Below are 14,611 nucleotides of genomic sequence, written 5' to 3' on the forward strand. Positions count from 1 at the left end.
TACAGCCCGACTCTCACAGCCCCTCTTACTTTATGGCTCATCTTGATGTGATTTCCATCACCTGCACGGCTCACCATTTCCCTCCTTGTGAATCACTTCACAAACCAGAACCATTTACTGCATGCGGAGCGAACTTGCAGAAGTACCGTCTGGAGATGGTGAGGGTGTGTTTTCCTGGGGGCAGTGAGATCCCTTCGCTCCACACGTCTCCTCACCCGCCCAGAGACACCATGTGCTCCTCACGCTCACGATAAATATAAACCTGGCTCCTGCATGGTGGAAACCGGCGGGCTCCACACCCCCCCACCGTCCACACCCCTCCCCCCTCCAACCACCCCCCCAGCCCCACCCCCTCACCCCCACACACCCCCTGGGGTGTCAATGCAGGCAACTTGTGATGGTGTGATTAGCAGGAGAGAGACGTGCCAGAGAGGGGTGGAGCCTCTCTAGGATCCAGGAAGCAAAGAAAGTTCTAGGTGATGTTGTTTTATATGTGCAAGGATTTATATTACAAGGATTTATATGTGCAAGGATTTATATTACAAGGGGTACACCTGAAAAAATCTTGACCGAGTTTTCTGTCATTTTGCACATTGAATCTCCAGACCTGGTATTCCTTGGACACGACGAGCGAGCGGGATGAACGCAGCATGATGCCAGCTCCACACTATATGAGCAAGAAATAACTGAAAAATGGGCATATATACGCGATTCCAAGTTTTAGAATTCCGCCTCTGAAATGAAAAACGTTTTAGCTGCCAAGTCCATCGTGATGGATTAATGGACAGGGGAAAGGTTTCACTCAACAGTTAGAATTTGGGGGATACAAAAAGATGGCATCTATGGGCAGGATGATGTGAGTGATCATCAACGAGGGGCACAATCCAACGTGGTGGAAATATTGTCATATATCCGAAATGACAAACTGTGCAAATAATAATTACAGAACTAATTACATTCACCAAGTGTACATTGAGGTAAGCTGCTTTCACATCACAGACTGGGTTCAATTCACGCGTGTGTCTGTGCACACATGCGTGAACGTGTGTTTGTGCAACGCGTGAATGAAAGAGAATCTACACAGCAAGACTAGTTTCCAACCATCTGTCACCAACGGTGACCGTGTTCCAACTCCAATCATCTCCTTCCAAAAGCTCCCAGAATCCTCGGCCTGCATTCCAAAAGCCAAACAGCACCGAAATGCCGTGCCAAAACCACATTCAGAACCAGACAATGACGAACTAACCCACGTGCCTATCAACACACACAGGCACACACGCACACACACACAGGCACACGCACACAGACACGCACACACACACACCATCCCCCTCACACCTCGACCACACACCTCACTTTCATAACAGGATTTTTTTCTTCAACTTTGACGTCCTTAACAGTGACTCAACACACCTCAGTATCCAGCCAGGCTCAGAGACATGTTTCCTCAGCAGCAGAGCCAGCACCCCCCCCCCCCCCCCCCACACACACACACACACACACACACACACACAAATGGACACACACACACACACACACTGAGCCTGGCGGTTTGAAGCAGACAAACAGATGTTGTAGCACGATAAAGCTGGAGTGAGGAGGTTGAACACCAAGACAAACAGGCCCGGCCAGCCCCCCCCCCCAGCTCCCCCCCCCCCCCGACCCAGGTGACAGTATTTGACATGCACGGAGGATTCCAGCACTTTGTGAAGGCAGCTGTGGATGAAGGGGAGATCCAGTCTGAACCTGTTTGGACTGAGCAGATATGGCAGCTGCGGTCTGCGTCTGCCCCAAGCTGCAGTCATCCCAGCCCCCCCCAGGCCCTGGCCACACACACAGCTGGTGTGGACCGGTACACAACTAACCCTAACCCTACAGCTGGTACACACCCTGGTACACACACTGGTGCACACCTGGTGCCAGCTGTACTGGTCTGGCAGCTGCTCTTCTCTGTAAGTCCTCAGTGCTGCTGAATGGACCAGACACTGGACCTGAGCATCAGTCTGCGCTCTCAGGGTCAGATCAGAGACTGACCTCCCTGAGGGCCAGCTACTGAGGGCCACTAGAGGAATCGTACATCTTCAATGGTGTAGACATGATATCAGTATAACAGTATAGTTACGATCCAGCCTACATTTGTTTTGGTCTGTGTAAATGTAGTCTGTGAAGGGGCTTCAAAGCTCTTCTGAACTTAAAGTGGAATATAGAACTAATATCTCTAAGGCCAAATTAACCAAATATACTGAATCTTTTTTTCTCTCCCTTATCTGCTCATTTGTAGTTCTTTGTCTACATTGTGCTCAAGTATCCACTTTCACCAGCGTATAATTAAACCTTTAACACTAAAGCTGACACACACATTCCATAGACGTTATCAAACTCATTATCAACTCAGGAGAAGTCAGAACTCACAGAATCAATGGGAAACTGAGTTTCAAGGTCGCCACGGCATTCAGGACTTCTGTAGTCAGCGCTATCCATTTTCACATGTGACAGTGGAATCCTTAAACACAGACAAGTCACGGTGTGGGTTTTATAAACTCCTCCTCACCCCCTCCCTTTTCTCTTCCTCTCCTCTCTTCCTTTCCTCGTCTCCCCCTCCTCTTTCCTCTTCTCTCTTCTCCTCTCACCCCCCTCCTCTCCTGCATGTAAGAGAGCAGTATTGAAACCCCCCTCCTCTCCTGCATGTAAGAGAGCAGTATTGAACTGCTATCTGATTCCCTGACCTTCCACTGGCTCATGCCTTGCAAATGTAATCTAGTGTTTCTCTCTCTCGCTTTGCTTCCTCTCTCTCTCTCTCTCTCTCTCTCTCTTTGCTTCCTCTCTCTCTCTCTCTCTCTCTCTCTCTCTCTTTGCTTCCTCTCTCTCTCTCTCTCTCTCTCTCTTTGCTTCCTCTCTCTCTCTCTCTCTCTCTTTGCATTCTCTCTTTCATCTCTCTCCCCCCCCCCTCTCTTCATGCCATCCTATGGTAAACCAACTCCTGCACTCACTCCTGGGAAAGATGCATCACTGCTCTGTCTAGAGCCCCAAACCCAGCCCAATCCTGTCTAGGCTAGGCTGGTCCAGTCCAGTCCAGTCCAGTCCAGTCCAGTCCAACAGACTGATGCTTCCAACCACAGTAGGATCCATTACAATCCCACCCTCCACGCCTCAGAAACACAGTCACTCTTTCACTGGAAACATTGGACATGCACACACAAACACTTTCACATACTGTACACACACACACACACACCTTTCTCTACCTGGCAGGTGGAATTCTGCTGTTGCTAGGCAATAATGTTTTCATGGCAGCATGGGAGTGTGTGTGTGTGTGTGTGTGTGTTCAGGCTAGAGAAGGCTGGAACTGCAGCTGGTCAGACAGACAGACAACCAGAATGCCAGCAGACCATCCAGCCAGCTTGACAGCCAGCCAGCCAGCTTGGTTTCTTCCCGTGGGCCAGTGTGCCAGCTGAAACACTCCAGCAAGGAAGGCCTCCAGTGGGCCGTGGACTGCTGTGTGACAGGGTCCAGCACCAGGAACTACAGCCTGGACATCCAACCAACTGAAGTGGTAATATGCCCATTACCAGGATGAGGCATGACATCTGTGTGTTAGCGGAGTGTGTGTGTTTGTGTAGAGTTTTCGCAGTGTGTGAGGTTGTATAGAGGGTTTGTGTGCATGTGCATGTCTGTGTGAGTGTGTGTGTGTGTGAGTGTGTGTGTCCACGCCCCATGCCTACACATTAGTCTAATTTGCTGAACGTGTGTGATGGCTTTATAACATCTGTGGACAACACTAATGTATTCTGCACCAAACCTCTTTAATGCAATTACCCAGAATTTGACCATTTTTCCTTTGCCCAAATCATCTGTGAGGTTTTCTTAAAGAGATCTAAACTCAATCTAATTGAATTAACTGTCTGTCTTTTGGGTGTAGATAGTTCAGTTATAACCAATAGCCTGCTTCCCTATCCAGGAATATTTCCTTCCAGGCAGCTTTAACAAAATATGACTTATCAGAAATAATCCCTGGTTTAGACAAGTGGACTGGATTTGAAGTTTAAGGTGACTTTAAACACACACACGCACACACACACACACATCCAAACGAGATCTTATCTTTACCTCATGCACTCACCTAGCCCTCTCTCACTACATATCTACAGCGAGATCGCTGGCTTCAAACGCCGTGTTACCATCGAGATATATTGCAGTACGTAACTGTATTCATGAAAGACTATTTATCTGTAGGGGTTTCATCCCCATGCCCTTCACACAACACACTCGATGGGGTTGGCGTACAACTTAACCTTCACAACTTCTCCCGTAACCTCCAACCCAAAAGGTGGAACTTTTTCTCTTCTTCTTCACACACAGGTTTGGAAGCAACATCATCACGATGTGTGATAGAAAGTTAGTATCCTTCTGTCTGTCTGTCTGTCTGTCTGTCTGTCTGTATCTCACACACACACACACCCCACCTGGTCAGGGGACTCCAGCTTGGAGCCAGATGAAGGCGGGTCACTGAGTGTCCACTAGGGGGCAGAGTTGAGGGTCCTGGTGGGACCTGAGGTCATTAGCTCTCTAATGCAGCCATATGGTAGGAAAACAAACACAGCCTGCTCCTCTCTCTGCCCCCTCTCTCTCTCTCTCTCTCTCTCTCTCTCTCTCTCTCTCTCTCTCTCTCTCTCTCTCTCTCTCTCTCTCTCTCTCTCTCTCCTCTCTCCCTCCTCTCTTCCTTTTCTCTCTCTCTCTCCCCTCCCTCCCTCCCTCCCTCTTCTCTCTCCTCTCTCCCTCCCTCCTCTCTCCTCTCTCCTCTGCCCCTTTCCAAATCTGCTCTACAAACTTCTTCCCTCACGTACCTCCCTTTCCTCTCTCTCCACCCCCCGCTTACACTCTCTCTCTCTCCCCCTCTCTCTCTCTCTCTCTCTCTCTCTCTCTCTCTCCTCCCCCGCAAACAACACTTTGATGTCAGATTAACCATGCAATGAACTGGGAGAAAGTAAATACAACTGGTGAGGAACAGATCTAATCCATTTCTATCAACGCACTCATTTGAAAAAAGATTTTTGACACTTGATACACTTTAAATGAATGTTTCCACCATCTCAGGCCTGTGCTTCAGTTCCTGAACAGCACTTAATAACCAGAATATGGAAGCCCTTTCACTCGCTCTCTCTCGCTCTCGCTCTCTCTCTCGCTCTCTCTCTCGCTCGCTCTCTCGCTCTCTCGCTCTCTCTCTCTCTCTCTCTCTCTCTCTCATTTTAGCTTTATTAACATGACAGTCATTACAACCGTATTGCCAAAGCAAGAGGCACAACAACAGACAACCATACATCAACAACACCATTCAAAAACAACATAAGGAACGACCGTCAGTATTGTATTATCCTCTCTCTCTCCTCTCTCTCTCACACACACACCTTCTCTCCATTATAGATATATTTCTATTTTTTATGTCTTCCTCACCCCCTCCTTTTATGATGCTAAATTCTTCTGGGTCCCAATTAAGCCTTAAAGCTGCTGTAGTCTGTGATGAGCAGAGACACCATGCTACCTGTCAGCATCCACATCAACACACACCATCTGTCTGACTGCACACTGTCTTCATTTCCTCACGACACACACACCAACGCAACCCCACAGAGAATAAATAACGTGACAAGAAACTCTGAAATCGTGTGGGGTTTTCACCAGGTAAGTGTCCCTCATGTGAAACAGCTCTATATCCAGAAGGCCCTGAGGCTTGAGGTTCTGAGCTTGTTGCCATAGGGAAAGACAGGCCGGATCATTGTACCGTTCCTTCACAACAGTTACTCACGTTGCAGTAGTGGGTGAACACGGAGTCTGTCACGGCTGAGAACATCAGGTCCTCTCCGGTCATACCTGCTCCTACACCACCCACATACCTCCTCCTACACCACCCACATACCTGCTCCTACACCACCCTCATACCTCCTCCTACACCACCCACATACCTGCTCCTACACCACCCACATACCTGCTCCTACACCACCCACGTACCTCCTCCTACACCACCCACATACCTGCTCCTACACCACCCACATACCTGCTCCTACACCACCCTCATACCTGCTCCTACACCACCCACATACCTGCTCCTACACCACCCTCATACCTCCTCCTACACCACCCACATACCTGCTCCTACACCACCCACATACCTGCTCCTACACCACCCACATACCTGCTCCTACACCACCCACATACCTGCTCCTACACCACCCTCATACCTGCTCCTACACCACCCACATACCTGCTCCTACACCACCCACATACCTGCTCCTACACCACCCTCATACCTGCTCCTACACCACCCTCATACCTCCTCCTACACCACCCACATACCTGCTCCTACACCACCCACATACCTGCTCCTACACCACCCTCATACCTCTTCCTACACCACCCACATACCTGCTCCTACACCGACTCCATCCTTCCATCTCTCCCTTAATTTTCCATCCCTTCATCTCTCCACCCTTCCCTCCCTCCTTCCTTCCTTCCCTCCCTCCCTCCCTCCCTCCCTCAATTCAGCAGTGTCCCCTGTCTGTCCTTGTGATTGGAACTCTTCTCTGTGTGAATAATAGGAAATGTCAGGATGCCAAATGTCCCATGCAGGACACCGTGGGCGTTCCTCCGCACACTGCTGGAGAACAACATCTGTTTGGCTGGGAAATACAGTGCTGAATCATCACTCACACACACTCTCACACACTCACACACACACAGGCTGATAACTATTATGAAGGACATTCAGACATTCAGTCTGAGGCAACTCCAAGATGGGTGGAACATTTCACATCTTTCAGGCATCGAGACCGACACACAGGAATGACCCGGTCAAGTGTAGAAGAGACCAGACTGGAGAGACCAGACTGGAGAGACCAAACTGGAGAGAGAGGAACAGTTACTGAGCGTCTCCTCGGTAGGATACGCACACACCTAAATATTTCGCTGTTCAAACAGCCTTGCTTTGACCCGCTTGTAAACATTTCAAGCAACTAAAGGATGACAAGCAAACATCTATTCATCTCCCCTCTCTTTCTCTACTCCCAACATCTGCAGTTTTCTCCTCGCTCCCTCGATCCTACCCTGATCTGAGAGACAGAGAGAAAGAGAGACAGAGTAAGAGAGAGAGAAGGAGAGAGAGAGCTATCCATAACTCATTCAGAGTAGCGAGGTCCTGTCCCAGAGCAACGGCCCATTTCATCTGACAGATATTGATTGTCTACTTTGGCCTTGAGCCCCACGCCTCCAGCTCTGTGGACCCCCTCATCCCTCCCTCCCTGCCCCGCCCTGCCAGGCCTTCTCCCCCACCTGCACATGCCGGAGTCACAGTGGACCCACGCCACACAGGCATGCCCGGTCTGTCAAAACAAACACGCACAATGGATGGAATTTCTATGTGAAAACCTGGGATTCTTTGGAATTATATATGTATTATGAAATATATTTGTATAGATTCAACATCTGCGATACCTGAGAATTTATCTGTGAATTAATAAATGAATGGAATCTGGGCTTAAAAAAGACTTCTCCTACACACACACACACACACCTTAACTGCACCCTAGTGCTGTTGCTGGCCAGTTAATGGTGCAGGTCTGTTCTTTAACGAGGGCTTCTGCTGGAGATACTGCACAGTGAAGTGTGGAGGAGCGCCCTGGTGCAGGCTCTCACTCACCTTAGGAGACAGGTGTTTTATGGATCTGCAGTGTGTGTGTGTGTGTGTGTGTATAGGAAGGCCTGACAAGGATAATCACTCAGGGGAACTGGAGGGACAATAGCAGGCAGCCTTAAACACTTGCCTCGCCTCTCCCCTCCTCTCCCCTCCCTCTCCTCTCCTCTCCCTCTCCTTTCCTCTGCTTTCCCTCTCCTCTCCCCTCCCTCTCCCCTCCTCTCCCTCTCCTTTCCTCTGCTTTCCCTCTCCTCTCCCCTCCCTCCTCTCCCCTCCCTCTCCCCTCCTCTCCCTCTCCTTTCCTCTGCTTTCCCTCTCCTCTCCCCTCCCTCCTCTCCCCTCCCTCTCCCCTCCTCTCCCTCTCCTTTCCTCTGCTTTCCCTCTCCTCTCCCCTCCCTCCTCTCCTCTCCCTCTCCCCTCCTCTCCTCTCCCTCTCCTTTCCTCTGCTTTCCCTCTCCTCTCCTCTCCCCTCCCTCCTCTCCCCTCCCTCTCCCCTCCTCTCCCTCTCCTTTCCTCTGCTTTCCCTCTCCTCTCCCCTCCCTCCTCTCCTCTCCCTCTCCCCTCCTCTCCCTCTCCTTTCCTCTGCTTTCCCTCTCCTCTCCCCTCCCTCCTCTCCCCTCCCTCTCCCCTCCTCTTCTCCTTCTCCTCTACCCTCTTCTCCCTTCTCTCCACTCCCCTCCCCTCTTCTCCTTCTCCCCTATCCTCCTCTCGCCTCCCCTTCTCTCCTCACCCCTCCTCTCCCCTACCCTCTTCTCCCTCTCCCTCTCCCCTCCTCTCCCTTTCCCCTACCCTCCTCTCCCCTATCCTCCTCTCCGTCTCCCCTACCCTCCTCTCCTTTAGGCTTCAGTGCATAAACAAATAACGTTCCTCGAGTTCCCTCTGTGTCGAGACTAATAAGGCGTTTCTGTTCCTGTGAGCTCAAGGAGAAAATAGCCACAAAGCAGGAGGGGAAAAAAACATAAAGCTTCCAGGAGATACAGCTTCCCATTTTCTAAGCTGACAAATAAATTGCTGACGATTTTAATGGTTTTTCATCCGAGGCATTTTGTCTGTGAATGGGAAACGACATATTTCAATGCCCTGCAATGTCTTCATGAGGGAGTTATCAGGGAGTCAGGGGCCTGACTGCCTGTGTTCCTAATCCCTGCAGAGGTAATGGATTCTGTAAACCCATCGTGTTATCCCAGGTATCCCAGCCCTTCGCATAAATCCTCCTCTGATTCAAAAAAGTCTGTCTGACTGTTAAACTTGTTCTGTCAAATGAGCTCTTTCAGTCTCCCGCCTCTTGGAGGAATTACAGGCAGACTAACTGGGTTTTAGCAGAATGCCAGATAATAGTGGCTTCACCGTGGGGAAAGGAGGGAGGGTCAGGGTAGCTCAAAAACCCATATGCGCACACACACATGACACACACCTACACACACAAATAGATGACACACACAATTTTTTTTTTTTAATTTTTTTTACAAAGTAAAGCGCATTATATCAAATAAGAAAAATAATGGTCAAAATAATGCTCTAAAGCACACAGGTTATAAATGTGGCTGTTCTCTTCGTCTTCCTCTTCCCTTCCCTCTCTCCGTCCAGACAGACAGAGACAGATTCTGTGTAAACGTGATGGAGTGCTCTCCTTAACAACTTGGCAGCAACATGAACAAATTGATTTTCTGACAGATTAAAAAAGATTAAACCAGCCATAAACACAACTGGGAAATGCTTAATGGACCATATGTGCACAATAAGCTTTTATATGTATTATTTTTCCCTCATTCTCTGCCATGTATCTTGTTTCTGCTGACAGGATGGATGACTGTCACAGCTCACACTCTGAAACCAGACTGCAGTTTCACACACACACGCATGCACACGCATATACAGTGCACTTTAATTATCCATATACCCACACTGTCTACTCTCTATTTTCCTTTTTCTCTCTCTCTCTCACTCACACGTCCACACATGTCCACACATATTAAACAGACTAAACAGAACAGCGAAAAATGGTTAATTAATGTCAAATCTGGTGAAAGTCATTCTTTGACAAAGTTCATCCAGTAGCACTTCTGCTGAGGTTCACTGTCAGTAAAAAAAAAAGCTAGCGCTAATAAGCTAAAACGCTAGCCAGGGTGACCTGTGTCTCTGCAGTCATTAGCCACCCGTTAGCCAGAGGTCACCCAGGTTGGGTTCGTACAGAGTTTAGGGTTAAAGAGGTTTTCTGGAGCCGAGACATACTCTTTACCCGTCTGGAGGCTTGAACATGAACCAAAAAACGTCTTTTCTCTTTGCTCGTCCTGCCAGCTCCCCAGAGCCATGTGATCCCCCCTCACACACACACACACACACACACACACACACACACACACACACACACACACACACACACACACACACACACACACACACACACACACACACACACGCACACACACACACACACACAGCCTCAAACAGGGATTACCTCCAGAACGAGTCAAACGTTCATAGATTATTCTAATTCCCTGACAGGTTAGACCCGTCGGATTGATTGAGATGGAGGTGACCCCCTCGACCCTGACCTCCACCATTCAATGATGTTCCATATCAAACACGATGAAGGGTGAACTTTGAACCTTGGGTTTATGGAAACCTGAAATAGAAGAAGCTTTTCATCACTGTGAAAGATCACTGTCTGTTGAAGGACATCCACTTACACCCTCTACCCCTTCTAAACTCTCTCTCTGGGTTGAGATGGTGCTTGCATGTTTGCAACATGTGTGTATATGTCTGTGTGTGTGTGTGTCTGTGCGTGTGTGTGTGTGGCCTTTAGCGCCATGTTCTGCTTAGCTGGCAGGCATCCTATCAGGACACCGCAGCCTGCTTTCTGGTGTGACTCTTTAACGGGGGTTTTTCTTTTTCAATTATTCTTTATTTTTCTGGGGAATCTTCATCAGCCAAACAGATGTTTTTGACCATAAGTCAACACTTGTTTATTGGTTGAAGCTTCAACTTGGCAGACTGTACACAAACGATAAAAGATAAGTCTCCGTGGTAAGAGTTGGGGTCAGGATTGAGGCAGAGACGCGGCGTTTTCTAAAAACCTAACGTGACGTTCTTTCGATCGCCAAGAGACGAGATCAAATTAAGTTCGCTTGAATGCAGTCTACACGCAGTTTAACTTTGCACTGGTTTACTCACGGCCGTTGGCTGTTTGTTCTTGATCGTTGGTACTTGAGGAAGACTGACAATGGTTGTAGCTGTGAATACGCTAGCTAGGCTAATTCTATTATAAAATGCAGATGGGAAAAAAGATTTGACGCAACATGAAAAGAAAGCGATTGTAAAGACAAACGAAAGATTCCTGTCCAAACAAAATGAAACAACAGAAACACAAAGCAATGACGTTGAAAAACGATTTCAGCTCTGTGGTCTACAGGTGAGCATAGCCCAGTCTTCAGCCAGTTTAAGGCTAAATGTGTAATTACTCACCACGAGGAAAGCACATTACTCACCACTAGGGGGAAGCACATTGCTGACATCTTAGACTAGAAATGTTCGGCTCATTTGGCTCCTACAGACCCCAATAATTGTGATTGGGGTGAAACCCATCCTTCATTCTCCCCTGTTCGGTTCTCTCTGACATCACAGGACTAGAGAGGGAGGGATTGTGATTGATTGATTGAAGGAGGCAAGGAAGGAAGGATGAAAGGAAGGAAGTCATAACCAGATCCAGACCTTCTTCCCCCTCCAGACCAGAAGCACACAGTCCGCCTGTTAGAGACACCGACCAGGAAATCAGCATTCTGTCCACCTTCTCTTCCACTCCTTTGCTCTCTCTATCTCTTTCTCTCACACACATACAGACACTCCTTGTTAGTATGCCTCTATCTCTCTCATTCAAAACACACACACACAAACACACTAACACACGATGCACTAACACCTCACCGACAGTCACAGCGTTTCAGGGGAATCTCCTCTTGGCGTTTCAAGGTGAGAGGCAGCGGAGGTGTTGGGAGGGTGAGATAGCTGAGAGAAGCTATTAAAATATGGGTTAGGGTTTCCTTATCTCTCCCAGCGAGACAGCCCACACCACACACCCGCATTATGGAGATAAAATGCAGGTGGAGGAGAGGGAGGCAGGGAGAGAGGGATGGGGGAGGAGGGGAGGGAGGGAGGGATGGGGAGGGAGGGTGGAGTATGCGGGGACGTCAGATTCGCGGAGCGAGGGAAGCTTAAGGTTATTAAATCTGGAGATTACTCGACTGCGAAATTGTTGAAGTTTTCTGGAGAAGTTGAGGGATTTAGGCTGGTGTTAAACACTGGGGTTTAAGAAGGTGGCCATACATTACTGGGACGGCTTTTCTCCAATTTTTCTTTATTTTCTTTCTTCGCCCTTTCATTAAGCTCTAAAGAGATTATTGAACTCTTCATATAATGTCCTCTCCTCTCCACAAAAGACAGAATAAAGATTAGACCTAGTTTTAGGATTAGGATTAGACCTACTGTGGGTTAATGGTTTAGATTAGACAGAGGTTACGGTTAAGATACGTGTAGGGTTACATTTTGAGATGGCAGTTGGGTTTAAATTGATGTATAGGATTAGAGCGAGGACTGATTTAAGGATGTGGGGTTATGGGTCAGACCTTGGTTAGAGATGAGGTTAGATTTAGACTTAGATTCAGACCTAGGTTTAGAGCTCGGATTAGAATTGTATCTACCGTTGGAAGAAACACTTGCTGTTCAAAGAAATAGTTTGTAAAGGCTTCTGATCCTGTTCCATAGCTGTTTTGTTCCGCAGTTTTTCCTGTTTTTCTCAGAAAGACTTCTGGTTGAGCACCGGGCCTTGTAGAGGTGTCTTACAAACAGCCTGTTCAGGGTGCATTAGTTTTACGAAACAGCATCTCCCATGTTGAGGTTACCCAAACAGGAAGAGAACAGAATAGAACAAAAACACTTACGTTCCAAACAAACTCTACCGACACACGAACCCAAGCGCGCACACACATTCTCACCTACACACAAACACTTACTCAAACACACATACACAATCACACCAACTCAAACAGACACGTTCGCACACTTTTTGACGCTGATGTGCTATGTGCACTTGAAATAACTCAGACTAAGGGAGTTTTCTACAGACATTTCAAGAGGCAGTGAGGCTCTCTTCTCCAGAAGTGAATGACAGCGCCGGAAAATGAAGGATTTCCATCGTCGTTTGAGAATGAGAATTAGTGTGTCCCAGTGTCTTTGTGTGTGTGTGTGTGTGTGTTGGTAAACACACCCAGCTAGTTTTGCTCTCTGATTCACCGGGAGGCTCCTGTCTATTTCACACATGTACACCCTCCACCCTTTCTCCACCTTTTCTCCACCCTTCAGTCTCATCCCTCTTTTCCCCATCTCCCTCGTTGGCATACTTCTTGCCTTCCCCTGCCTGCTCTGAGTGGCACCAGCTGGGATCCGAGGAGGGAAGCTGAGCCGTTGTGGCCCCAGCTTGTGTTTGTGGAATTCCTGAGTGTTGAGAGTGTGTGCGCGCATACAGGACAGGTTACTGTTAGCCTGTAACAGCGTTCGATCGAGCTCTGTTTTGTCTATTTCCTGATCCACTTGATGGCTCCTTGCCTTAGTGGAGGGAAACATTATTAACCTGTGCACCAAGGGGACCTGTCTGTTGAGGCATGTGTGTCATGTGGCTGAAAGCAGCCTTTTAGAGCCGTAAACATGTCTAATTAGCGAGTCTAGGGGCACAGGCCCGAATCACACACGCCAGCTCACTCAGAAAATTGGTGGTTTTCAATCATTATTCACCGTCGCTTTGCACAAGCATGTACTCCCGCACACACACACAGATGCGTGTGTGTGTGCGCATGTAGACAGAATATACACGCACACACACAGACCTTGCACACATATCAGTAGCCCTCTCAAGGGACTTTGCTACCCCCCCTAAGCTGACTGTGACCATCCAGTACCCCCCCACTCCTCCCACTCACCAAGGCCCCTCTGGACTGCTCTCTCCTGGGACAGACTCCTACTCACCCAGATGGGCCTGGGGCATGTGTGGAGGGGAGAGGAAGAGTTTGGATGAAGGTGTGTGCTTGGGTGCCACATTTCCAGTTTAGCTGTTGTCTGTTTTAGTCCATCATCCAGTTGTTTTAGATCACAGAGAATAATCTGTACTCCTGCTTCCTCTTCTGTCAAGAAAACTAACTGAGAAAGGAAACACAGCTGACAGCACCACCTGGTGGCTGGAGACCATTTCACTAATAAACACAGCCACTTTTTCACCCCTTTTTCTCCCCCTCCCTGGCCTTTCCCATTTATTTATTTTCCACCTCTCCTCCACTCCTCTCAGAAAACATAAATTCCTCAAGTCTCATCCCCCCCCCTCCCCCCCTGTCCCAGTCTCATATCTCCTTCCCTATCCATCTCTGTCCAGCCAATCAATAATCAATCAGCCGGTAGTGGCCCGCCCTCCATCCATCTCCATTGGCCCAGCAGAGCCAGAGTGCAGTCCACACGTATAGATCATAATTTGGAAGGCTGTAATTGCTGGTCAGAGGAGGGGAGGAAGAGAGTGGGTGAGAGGGAAAGAGAGACAGAGGGAGAGCGAGAGATAGAAACGGAGAGGGAGAGAGAGAGAGGGAGAGGGAGAGAGATGAAGATGGAAAGAGAGTGCAACCTCTGTGCCCTACCTCTTCATTCTAACTGACCCAGTTTCCCTCCTGTTCTCACTTCTCACTTTGGCCGTGTGTGTGTGTGTGTGTGTGTGTGTGTGTGTGTGCAGGCAGGCCTTAGGAATGTTCTGTAGGTGAACTTCTACCAGTGAGGCATTGGCTAGGAGGGTGTGTATCTGTGTTTGACAAAGAGAGAATGTTCCGGAGCCTAACCATGCACCATGTGCACCCTATGCTAATAACACATTCTCCACCACATCCCTGTGCCTGC

This window comes from Hypomesus nipponensis, chromosome 16 (genome assembly GCF_054491055.1).
Source record: "Hypomesus nipponensis isolate SF chromosome 16, ASM5449105v1, whole genome shotgun sequence".
Classification (NCBI taxonomy): Eukaryota; Metazoa; Chordata; class Actinopteri; order Osmeriformes; family Osmeridae; genus Hypomesus; species Hypomesus nipponensis.